We start from the raw sequence: 12,438 nt of genomic DNA, 5'->3' as shown, positions 1-12,438 counted from the left end.
GGGTCTGCCACGCATCCCACAGAGCCCCGATGTGGGGCAGCCTTTCTGTGGGGCACAGACGTGGGGTGACAGGGGGTGAAACACCTTCTGTCCCTCCGAGAGCACCCGGAGAGCCGGGGGGCACCTCGGGGGTCGCACCAGCCCGGGGATGGGGATAAGAGAGTCCGAAGCCAGGGTGGGGATGCCCGGCAGCGGCTGGGGAGGTGGGGACCCCCGGCTGGAGGGACCCCCGTGCAGACCCCGGCTGACAAAGAGGGATGTGGCACCCTGATACCCTGTGACACAGGGACAGGGGACACCCAGGAGGGACCCTCGGGGTGTCACCCCAGGCTGGGGACAGGAGGGCAGAGCCCCGGCTGGACTCACAGAGGGGGACAGGGACTCCCGACCCCACAGCAGGCGGGGTTCCCCTTTTTCCTTCACCTTTAGACTCATTGGGCGCCCATGTGAAGCCCCCTCGTGCCCCCCAACCCCCGGTGCAGCGACCCCGTGTCCCTCTTGTGTCCTCTCTGTGTCTGCTCCATGTCCCCCACATGTCCCTCCGTGTCTCCCATGTTCCTGTGTCCCCCGTGTCCCCTCCGTGTCTTCCCCGTGTGTCCCCCCGTGTCCCCTCTGTGTCCCCCCATATCCCCTCCGTGTCCCTGGGTGTCCCCCTCATGTCCCTAGGTGTCTCTGGGTGTCTCCTCTGTGTCTCCCCGTGCTCCTGAGTGTCCCCCCCCATGTCCCTGGGTGTCTCCCGTGTCCCCAGTGTCCCCCCCCGTGTCTCTGGGTGTCCCCTTCATGTCCTTAGGTGTCCCAGGGTGTCCCTGGGTATCTTTCCTGTGTCCCTGGGTGTCCCTGGGTGTGTCCCCCGTGTCCCCTCTGCGTTCCCTCCGTATCCCTGGTTGTGTCTCCCATGTTCCTGTGTGTCCCCCCGTGTCCCCTCCGTGTCCTCCTGGTGTGTCCCTGGGTGTCCCTGGGTGTGTCCCCCGTTTCCCCTCCGTGTCCCTGGGTGTCCCTGGGTGTGTCCCCCTCCTGCTTCCCATGTTCCTGTGTGTCCCCCCCATGTCACCCACATGTCCCCCCCGTGTTCCTGAGTGTCCCCCGTGTGTCCCCCTTGTCGCCCGCCCCGTTCCCCCTTTCCCCCCGGTACCACTGAGCGGTTCCGGGCACCGCGGGCTCTGGGGTCCCTTCCCCGTCCATCCCGGGTCCGGGGGTCCCCAACTCATCCCCGCTCCCATCCCCGCACCTCCCCCCCGCCTCCCGCCCGTTCTGCCGAGCTGAAACGGGGCCAGCGAGGCTGCTCAGCCCATCCCCGGCTGGGAAATGCCAACAGCAGCGACACCGGGGGAGTGGGGACTGGGGGGAACCCTCGGCGCTCCCTTCCCCTCGGCTGCTCATCTCAAACCTTCTCTCGAGCAGAAATGAGTCCCATTAATCAGGAGCAGCCCCGCGGGATCGAATTCCAGCGGTGGCAGAGGGAGGATGCGGTGACAGAGCCGCTGCTGGGGGAAAGTGGAGCCTGGAGCTCCCCGAAATTCATCTGCCCGGGATAAAAATGCCGGGAGATCCCCGTGATAAGCGGGGGAGAGCGCCCGGAGCGTCCCGTCAGGCTGGAGCTGCCCCGGGGGTGGCAGGGACCGGATGGGGACAGGGACACGACAGGGAGGGATTTTGTGCTTGAAACTGATCCTTCCTTCCTTCCTTCCTTCCTTCCTTCCTTCCTTCCTTCCTTCCTTCCTTCCTTCCTTCCTCCTTCCTTCCTTCCTTCCTTCCTCTCCTCTTCCTTCCTTCCTCCTTCCTTCCTTCCTTCCTTCCTTCCTTCCTTCTTCCTTCCTTCCTTCCTTCTTCCCTTCCTTCTTCCTTCCTTCCTTCCTTCCTTCCTTCCTTCCTTCCTTCCTTCCTTCCTTCCTTCCTTCCTTCCTTCCTTCCTTCCTTTCCTTCCTTCCTTCCTTCCTTCCTTCCTTCCTTCCTTCCTTCTCCTTCCTTCCTTCCTTCTCCTTCCTTCCTTCCTTCCCTCCTTCTTCCTTCCTTTTCCTTCTTCCTTTCCCTTTCCTTTCCCTTTCCTTTTCCTTTTCTTTTTCCCTTTCCCTTTCCTTTTTCTCTTTCCTTTTCCCTTTCCCTTTCCCTTTCCTTTTCTCTTTCCCTTTCCTTTCCTTTCCTTTCCTTTCCTTTCCTTTCCTTTCCTTTCCTTTCCTTTCCTTTCCTTTCCTTTCCTTTCCTTTCCTTTCCTTTCCTTTCCTTTCCTTTCCTTTCCTTTCCTTTCCTTTCCTTTCCTTTCCTTTCCTCCCACCTTCCCTTCCTGCTTTTCCTTTTTTTCCCCTTTTCCCCTTTTTTACCTTCCCCTTCCCCTTCCCCCCCTTTTCCCCTTTTTATCCCTTTTTTCCCCTTTCCCCCCCTTTTCCTTTTCCTTCTCCTTCTCCTTTTCCTTTTCCTTTTCCTTTTCCTTTTCCTTCTCCTTCTCCTTCTCCTTCTCCTTCTCCTTTCCCATTTTTTCTGTTTCTTCTGCACATTTCATGTCAAATGGAAACCCCTGGGAGGATCTAGATGCCAAAACCCCCTGAATTCCTTTAAACCCCCAAAACGTGTGGCAATAATTTTGCTTCCCTGCGTACCCCCACCCCATGGTGGGCACCTCGGCTGTCCCTGGCATGTCCCGGTGCCCACCTTGGCTGTCCCTGGCATGTCCTGGTGCCCACCGTGGCCGTGCAGCTCCTGCTGGGAGCTGTGGGCAGCCAGGCCAGGGGAATATTGATTGGTTTCACAGCAGAACCTGACAGAGCCCGTTCTGGCCGTGTAATGAAGACGGATGATCCCATCCTCTCGCCCTGGCGCTGTGGGGAAAAAGGGAAATTGTTCTCAGCATCCTGCAGGGAGACTCCACAGCCATTGCTCCATCTCATTCCCGCTGGTTTTCCCTTCCTCTCATCCTCATCCTCATCCTCCCAGAGCTCCCTTCTCCCATCCAGCACAAGGATCTGGTGCAGATCCACACCTCGGGGATGAAGATTTCACCACTTGGATGAGCTGGGGGAGGATTTGTTGTGGATTTTCCATCTCCCACTCCAGAGTCAGCCATAGAAATGAGTTGAAATGGGTCAGGGTTGAAAAGAAAAAGAACCAACCATTTTTATTTTTATTTTTATTTTTATTTTTATTTTTATTTTTATTTTTATTTTTATTTTTATTTTTATTTTTTTATTTTTACTTTTACTTTTATTTTACTTTTACTTTATTTTTACTTTTACTTTTACTTTTAATTTATTTTTAATTTTTTTTTTTTTATTTCTCTCTTGGCTTTTAGCCTTGAGGGTTGTTTTGGTGTTTTCAGGCTTTTCTCAGCAAAAATGTTCAAGTGTTCTTAGGTCAGGGCTGAGAATCGTCCAGGATCACAATGCTGGGGGAGAAAAAAGAGGAAAAAAGAGGGAAAAAGAGGGAAAAAGAGGGAAAAAGAAAGAGGGGAAAAGAGAGGAAAAAAGAGGAAGAAAAAAGAGGAAAAGAGAGGAAAAGAGAGGGAAAGAGAGGGGAAAAGAGGAAAAAAGGAAATAGGAAAAAAGAGGGAAAAAGAGGAAGAAAAAAGAGGAAAAGAGAGGGAAAAAGAGGAAAAAAAAGAGGAAAAAAGAGGAACAACCCAACTGCTGGAATGCACCAGGTGTGAAATGTGAGGGATTTCAAAGGAACCATCCCCTCCACACCTCCGGGATCTGAGGGCTCTCGCTGCTCCATCAGACCCCAATGTCCCCAACATTCCAGGGCTCCTCTGCATTCCTGGGACCTTCCAGCCGAGTTCCATCCTGGGAAATTTATTATAAACACCCAGCAAATTTATTTTAAAATCCTGTTTTGGCACCTGGAACCTCCTTTGATTGCTTTGGGGTGGGATCTCTGCTGTTCCCACCAATTTCCCGAGATCCATCCAGCCAATTTTTTGGAAGGGGACAAATAAACTTTTGTGGAACCGAGGAGGAAATCCTGCATTAAAAAGGTGAATTTCCTGAGCCCACTCGGATATTCAAACTCCTTTTCTCAGCTCAGGGAGTGAATTTCATCAGTAATTCAACACCACCAAGGCTCAGGGGAGGCGAGGAAATCACAGCGCTCCAGAATCCTGAATTCAACCCTCCAAAAATAAAACACCTCAGCCACCTGCCTGGACACAAAACCACAACAAGGAGCCTCTGGGTGGGCTGGGGGATATTTTGGATATTTTTGATATTTTGATTTTTTTGATATTTTGGTGGGGTGAAGAGCTTTGGGAGGAATTCCCGAGGTGCCAGGAGCGCATCCCGGTATTTCACAGCCGCCTTTTCCGAGTTCTGCTGGAAACATCTGGCAAAAGTTGAGCACCAGGAGCGAGGGGAAGGCCGGGCTGGCAGCTCCTGTGAGATCCACGCCGGCAGCGTCATTCCCGGCTGGCTCAAAGCTCCCTCACAAAGGCAAGGCGATGGAAGCAAATCTTACATGACACGTTTATTTTTGTCGTCTATTTATTAGCTCAGAGCAAAAGTCCTGCTGCGCTGCATTGTGGGGGATTATGCAAATGAGGGACATCAAGACAATTTAAAAAAAAAACAAAATAAAGTAAAATAAAATAAAATAAAGTAAAATAAAATAAAGTAAAATAAAATAAAATAAAATAAAATAAAATAAAATATAAAATAAAATAAAAATAAAAATAAAAGTCATAAAATAAAATAAAATCATATTTAAAAATAAAATAAAATAAATAACATAAATTAAATAAAATAAAAGATAAAATAAATAAATAAAAATAAAAAATAAAAATAAAATAAAACAAAAAAATTTAAAAAATAAAATAAAAATAAAGTAAAATAAAATAAATGTAAAAGTAAAATAAAATAAAATAAAAATAAAATAAAATATATAAAAATAAAATAAAAAAATAAAATAAAATAAAATAAAATAAAATAAAATAAAATAAAATAAAATAAAATAAAATAAAGGTCCAAGTGAGCACAATGTCAGAGTGGAGCAGATGCTGGAGAGGGCTCAGCACACTCCTGGACCAGCAATCCCATGCCCGGATCCAACATTATCCCCTCATCCCAACCCTCCTGGCTCCTTGGACAACCCCAGCAGCTCATTAGGCCCGGCAGTTAATGAGCTGCCCGGCTCATTGGGGGAATTCATCAATTATCCCATCTTTATTTAAGGGGAGGATGCTCAGGGTGGACCCTGCTCCATCCTCACCGCACCCCTGCAGCCAAAACGAACAGCTGAAATTCCGATTTTTGGAGTTATTTAGAGGGCACAGAGAATCCTTGCCCACCTCCAGGGTCCTCCCGTGTGCCCTGGGCAGAGCAGCCCCGCTCTGCTGGCATTGCCCGGGGTAATGAAGCGATGCCACAGAAAGAGGATCTGACTCCCGAGCCCTTAAATCCCCCCTGAATCCCCCGTTATTCCTCTGCCAGCCGGGATTTGGGAGCGCTGAGGTGCAGGGATAGCAACGAGCAGCGAAAAAGAGAGAAAAAAACCCCAAAGAAGTCCCAAATCTGACTTGTCTTTGCTTTGCCAAGCCCCGCAGGACTCGGGATGGGTTTGGGATTTCATCCTGTCTGGTTGGAGGCTGAGGTGACCCAGGCACAGCTCCTGGAAGTGGGAAAACGCCGTTTTCCCCCCAAAAACCCCCAGGGGAATCCGCTTCCACCCTCACCCCGCTAATTACACTCATTAGGGCAGCAATGAACTCCCAGCCCGAACCGGCCCGGTCATTTTTAATTTTTTTAATTCCCTCCCTGCTCAAAGCGCGCACCGGGGAGCTCGGGTGGGCTTTTTATTTTATTTTCCCTTGGAAAAAAAGGGAATTTTCTCCTCCCAGGTCACAGAGAGGCTCTTTTGTGTCTGCTCGGCTGCGAGACGGGGCCGGAGACAAAGCAGGAAGGGGGAAAGGGAGAAAAACGAGATGGGAGAGCCGGGAAAAGCCAAGAAAAGCAGGGAAAAGGAGGAATCGGTGCCCAGGATGGGGAGCAGTGCCCCGGGCACCGCATCCACCGTGCGGGGAATGGGAAATTGCCGGGGATGCGCGGCTCGGGAGGCGAGAGATGGAGAGGCAGGAGATAATTTATGCACCAGCAAAGCTCGGGGCTTGCAGGAGGGAGGGCTGGAGGGATGGAGAGGCCTCTCCCCATCGCCCCTTCACCCGCCCCCTCCCGCCCCGCAGCCACACACAGCCTCGCAAGCCCCGTTCACAATTAGCAAGGCACCTTATTCAGCAGCACCGCCGCTCCTCGGGCTTTTGTTCCTTCGCTTCTCCGCCTCGGCCGAGCCCTCCCCGGTGCCTCCTGTGAGCTGCTCCCGGCGCCTCCTGAAGTTGCTTTGCGAGATTCCTCCCCTCGAAATAAAAAAAAGAATCGCTGGAGTCCCGTTGGGTGAAGCTGAGGGACGAGAGAGGGAAAAAAAAAAAAAAAAAGGAGGAAAGGAAAAAAAAAAAAACCCCAAAAAGTAAGACGGCTTTTTTTTGGGTGTTTTTCTCTGGTTTTTCTTTGTTTCCTGCAGGAGTTGGGTGCGTGGGGGCACCGGGGGGACGCTCGGCCCGTTCCGGCATCCCCTCGTTCCCCACCTGGGCAGCATCCCCAGCCCTGAGCATCCCGAGCTGAAAATGTGGGTTTAATATATTAATATATGGAATATGTGGATTTAATTCTGGTGGAGGTGTTGTGGTTGTGGCTTGCTGGGGGGGGGGGGGGAAACCATAATGAAACTGGCTTTGTTTTGGGTGAAAATAATCCCGAACTGGCCAAAATGAATTTCTGTGAGGTTTATTCGCGTTGTATTCCCTTTATTTATGTTGACAGAGAATTCCATGCAACACATGTTAACGTAGTTAGCAGTTAATTACACGTGAGCTCGTTAACTCTTGCGTTGCGGGGCTGGAATGGGAATTGAAGTTTTTTTATCACCGGGACAGTGTGTGTGAGACCCTCGGGCATTGTTTGGGTGGGAATAAAGCCCGCGGAAGGTGCGGTTTAATTTCCGAAAGGCTCCGGGCAGGTTTGGCGCTGCTGGATGCTGGAAAGATGCGGGAGGAATCGGCAGAGCCGGAACCGCATCCAGCCGCTCCTTCCTCCGTGCAAACTTACAGCTCCGAGCGGCGAGAGGAGGATGAGGGAGGGAGGGAGGAAGGCTATCCGATGAGGTAATCCCAAAGAAAGATAAGGGGAGCGGTGCGTGTACCGACCTGAGCGGTGATGTCAGCCGGGAAAAGCAGATTAAGGGCTCGGAGAGGGGAAATGCCGCGGGCTCGGCGTCACCTGGAGCCGCCGTTCGTTCAGGTGTGCGGGGCTGCTGAGGGGGTTTGGGCTCCTGAGGGGGTTTGGGGGCTCTCAGGTGTCTGCGCTGCTCAGGAAAATGAGGATTTTTCCCTGCCAGAAGGGAAAATTCGCTTTGAGGAAAGGGGAGGGTGAGCCCAGCGCTGGTCCCTTCTCCTATGAGAGGGCAGGGAGTGCTCAGAGGGACACATAAAATGTCCCCTCCCGGTGTCTGTGTGTCCCCAGGGAGGGTGGCAGAGCTGCAGCAGGGCTGGGCTGGCTCCGGGAAGGGAGAGCAGCTCGGGGACACGTTTGGGACAGGTTTGGGACACGTTTGGGTGTCCCTTGGGAGGGGACAGTGGCACTCAGTGTGAGGGGAGCAGGGCAGGGACAGGTTTGGGACAGGTTTGGGTGTCCCTTGGGAGGGGACAGTGGCACTCAGGGCCCTGCTCAGGGTAGGAGAACAGGGCATGGACACATTTGGCACAGGTTTGGGTGTCCCCTGCGGGTGTGGCTGTCACTTGGGAGGGGACAGTGGCACTCAGGGCCCTGCTCAGGTGAGGGGAGCAGCTCAAGGACAGGTTTGGGACAGCTTTGGGTGTCCCCTGGGAGGGGACAGTGGCACTCAGGGTGAGGGGAGCAGCTCAGGACACGTTTGGGACACATTTGGGACAGGTTTGAGTGTCCCTTGGGAGGGGACAGTGGCACTCAGGGTGAGGGGAGCAGCTCAGGACACGTTTGGGACATGTTTGGGACAGGTTTGAGTGTCCCTTGGGAGGGGACAGTGGCACTCAGGGCCCTGCTTAGGTGAGGGGACAGGTTTTGCTCATTCCTGCTCATGGCTTCACTCTGCCTTCGCTTTTACCCCAGGGGCTCCATCCTCTCCTGTCCCTGCTCATTCCTGCTCATGGTTTAATCCTGCCTTCAATTTACCCCTGGACAAACTCCCAAGGGGCTCCATCTTCACCCATTCCTGCTGATTCCTGCTCTCTGGTCACTCCTGGCCACTGAAGCCTCAGCCCATCTCCCCCAGCCCTGAGCTCTGAGGGCAGCAAGGTCCAGCCCCTGCCCTGCCCAGGGCGGCTCAGCTGCAGATCTACATCCCTGCCAGGACCAGAACATCGAGCTCTCATCCCTTGCCAGGGCAGAGCATCCATCCCTGATCCCTGATGGAGCCAGAGCATCCATCCCTGATCCCTGATGGAGCCAGAACATCCATCCCTGATCCCCGATGGAGCCAGAACATCCATCCCTGATCCCTGCTGGAGCCAGAACATCCACCCCTGATCCCTGATGGAGCCAGACCATCCATCCCTGATCCCTGATGGAGCCAGAACATCCATCCCTGATCCCTGATGGAGCCAGACCATCCATCCCTGATCCCTGATGGAGCCAGAACATCCATCCCTGATCCCTGATGGAGCCAGAACACCCATCCCTCATCCCTGATGGAGCCAGAACATCCATCCCTCATCCCTGATGGAGCCAGAACATCCATCCCTCATCCCTGATGGAGCCAGAACATCCATCCCTGATCCCTGATGGAGCCAGAACATCCATCCCTGATCCCTGATGGAGCCAGAACATCCATCCCTGATCCCTGATGGAGCCAGACCATCCATCCCTGATCCCTGATGGAGCCAGACCATCCATCCCTGATCCCTGATGGAGCCAGAACATCCATCCCTGATCCCTGATGGAGCCAGAACATCCATCCCTCATCCCTGATGGAGCCAGAACATCCATCCCTCATCCCTGATGGAGCCAGAACACCCATCCCTGATCCCTGATGGTGCCAGACCATCCATCCCTGATCCCTGATGGAGCCAGAACATCCACCCCTGATGGAGCCAGACCATCCATCCCTCATCCCTGATGGAGCCAGAACCTCCATCCCTGATGGAGCCAGAGCATCCATCCCTGATCCCTGATGGAGCCAGAACATCCATCCCTGATCCCTGATGGAGCCAGACCATCCACCCCTGATCCCTGATGGAGCCAGAACCTCCATCCCTGATGGAGCCAGAACATCCATCCCTCATCCCTGATGGAGCCAGACCATCCATCCCTCATCCCTGATGGAGCCAGAGCATCCATCCCTGATCCCTGATGGAGCCAGACCATCCATCCCTCATCCCTGATGGAGCCAGAACATCCATCCCTCATCCCTGATGGAGCCAGAACATCCATCCCTGATCCCTGCTGGAGCCAGAACATCCATCCCTGATGGAGCCAGACCATCCATCCCTGATCCCTGATGGAGCCAGAACACCCACCCCTGATCCCTGATGGAGCCAGACCATCCATCCCTGATCCCTGATGGAGCCAGAACATCCATCCCTGATCCCTGCCTGATCCAGACCATCCATCCCTGATCCCTGATGGAGCCAGACCATCCATCCCTGATCCCTGATGGAGCCAGACCATCCATCCCTGATCCCTGCCTGATCCAGACCATCGACCCTTCATCCCTGCCAGGGCCAGACCATCCAGCCTGATCCAGATCCAGACCACTGATCCCCCATCCGTGATGGAACTGGACCATCAATCCCCAATCCCTTCTGGAGCCAGACCATCAGTTCACCATCCCTGAGTGATCCAGACCATTGAGCCTGATCCAGATCCAGGCCCAGACCATCAATCCACCATTCCTGCCCCATCCCGACCATCAATCCACTATCCCTGTCTGATTCAGATCACTGAGTCTAACCTAGATCCAGACCCAGACCATCAATTCCCCATCCCTGCCCCATCCAGACCATCAATTCCTCATCTCTTGTTGATCCAGACCATTGAACCTGATCCAGATCATCAATTCCCCCATCCTTGCCTGATCCAGACCATTGAACCTCATCCAGACCCAGACCATCAATCCCCCATCCCTGAGTGATCCCCATCTTTGGTCCCCCATCCCTGCTCCCCAAAATCTGAGGGTTAAAATTTAAAAAATCCACCAGGGCTTGAGCTGCTCCCCAAAATCTGAGGGTTAAAATTTAAAAAAATCCACCAGGACTTGAGCTGCTCCCCAAAATCTGAGGGTTAAAATTTAAAAAATCCACCAGGGCTTGAGCTGCTCCCCAAAATCTGAGGGTTAAAGTTTAAAATTTTTGGGCTTTTTGGGGAAGCTGGGATGGTTTCTGTGCAGGTGACAACGGTGAATGAGCCTCAAGAATGGTGCTGGGCTCTCCTGAGCTCTGATTTTGGGTGATTTCATTTGAGCACTGCCATGAGGGCACCCAGGGGCCTCCCTGCTCCAGAGGGAATTCCCACTGGAGCACCCAGGGATTGTGCAAATCCACCAGAGAGGATCTGAGGAGGAGCTGAGAGCTCCAAAGGCACTTTTGGGAAGCTGGGATGGATTCTGTGCAGGTGAATGAGCCTCGGGAATGGTGCTGGGCTCTGTGGAGGATCCCCCTGAGCTCTGATTTTGGGTTGGTTTGGTTTGGGCACTGCCATGTGGGCACCCAGGGGCATCCCTGCTCCAGAGGGAATTCCCACTGGGAGTTCCAAAGGCATTTTTGGGAAGCTGGGATGGATTCTGTGCAGGTGACAACTGCTAATGAGCCTCAGGAACGGTGCTGGGGTCTCTGGAGGATCCTCCTGTGCTCTGATTTTGGGTTGGTTTGATTTGGGCACTGCCATGTGGGCACCCAGGGGCATCCCTGCTCCAGAGGGAATTCCCACTGGGAGTTCCAAAGGCATTTTTGGGAAGCTGGGATGGATTCTGTGCAGGTGACAACTGCGAATGAGCCTCGGGAATGGTGCTGGGGTCTCTGGAGGATCCTCCTGAGCTCTGATTTTGGGTTGGTTTGATTTGGGCACTGCCATGTGGGCACCCCAAGGACCTCCCTGCTCCCACTGGAGCCTCTCTGGGTGCCACAGGAGCACCCAGGGATTGCTGCAAATCCACCAGAGAGGATCTGAGGAGGAGCTGAGAGCTCCAAAGGCACTTTTGGGAAGCTGGGATGGATTCTGTGCAGGTGACAACTGCGAATGAGCCTCAGGAACAGTGCTGGGCTCTCCTGAGCTCTGATTTTGGGTTGGTTTGATTTGGGCACTGCCATGTGGGCACCCAGGTGCCTCCCTGCTCCAGTGGGAATTCCCTCTGGGTGCCACAGGAGCTGCACATCCACCAGAGGGGCAGGAGGAACTGAGAGCTCCAAAGGCACTTTTGGGGAGCTGGGATGGATTCTGTGCAGGCGACAGCAGTGAATGAGCCTCAGGAATGGTGCTGGGATCTCTGGAGGATCCTCCTGAGCTGATTTTGGGTGGTTTCATCAGGGATGGGAGGCCAGTGGTGAGGTTCACTCAGGGATGGAGGATTGATGGTCTGGATCTGGATCATTCATTCCCACTGGAGTCCCTCTGGGTGCCACAGGAGCACCCAGGGATTGCTGCAAATCCACCAGAGAGGATTTGAGGAGGAGCTGAGAGCTCCAAAGGCACTTTTGGGAAGCCGGGATGGATTCTGTGCAAGCTCTCAGAGCATCCCAAACATCCCCCAGGCCTGGAAAAACCAGGATAAGCCCCCAGTGCCCCCGAGGAGCGAGGCAGGGAGTGCTGAAGGCAGCAAATCACTTTTCAAACATCGATCCGAGCTCTGAGAGTCTCCAAAGTGTGTTTGGTGCCTTCCCCTGGGGTTTCCAGCAGGGAATGTGCTGCCAGGCTTTGTGCTGCTCAAACCTTGGCATTTTTTGGGGGCAGCCAGGCCGATTTGAGGGCTGTGGGGGTTTTGTGAGAGTCCCCAGCGCCGTCCCCACCTCCCCAACCTGCCCAAACCTCCCTCAGAGCAGCGCCTGGGACCGAGGAGCAGCACGGGGGAGGCTCTGAGCGTATCCAAGCTACAGCGGATTTGGGCACCCTGTCAAATGTTCTCATTGTCTGACCCTTGTCCGGGTGCCAGGAAAACCCTTTGGGAAATTCCCCCTCCGCCCAGCACTCCGGCTTTAATTGCAGCAGAGGAATGCGGGGCTGGGAGCGCGGCTGCTCCCGATCCCCGCGCGCGGCCGAGCGCAGATCCCGCAAAGTTTGGGGTCTGCGGGGATCCATGGACGTGTCCGTGATGGGATTGGGGGTGATCCGTAGGGATTGGGGCTGTTCCATAGGGATTGGAGGGGATCTGTGGGATTTGGGGTTGTTCGGTAGGGATTGGGGCTCTTCCATAGGGATTGGAGGGGATCTGTAGTGTTTT

General features: G+C 53.7%; 1 protein-coding gene across 2 annotated transcripts in view; it reads left to right on the top strand.

Moving 5' to 3' along the window:
- BLACAT1 (BLACAT1 overlapping LEMD1 locus) overlaps positions 1-12,438 on the top strand; it is a 30,422-nt gene that overhangs the window by 2,871 nt on the left and 15,113 nt on the right. The window contains exon 1 of one of the 2 annotated variants that reach the window (XM_064732995.1): positions 7,204-7,271. The exons of the other annotated variant lie outside the window; for it this stretch is intronic. The gene's annotated coding sequence lies outside the window, so the exon portion shown is untranslated. Of the gene's footprint in view, positions 1-7,203; positions 7,272-12,438 lie in introns of those variants that run through there. 2 annotated transcript variants of the gene reach the window in all.

The sequence above is a fragment of the Zonotrichia leucophrys genome, chromosome 26 (genome assembly GCF_028769735.1).
Source record: "Zonotrichia leucophrys gambelii isolate GWCS_2022_RI chromosome 26, RI_Zleu_2.0, whole genome shotgun sequence".
Classification (NCBI taxonomy): domain Eukaryota; kingdom Metazoa; phylum Chordata; class Aves; order Passeriformes; family Passerellidae; genus Zonotrichia; species Zonotrichia leucophrys.
This window is presented reverse-complemented; position numbering and strand designations above follow the sequence as displayed.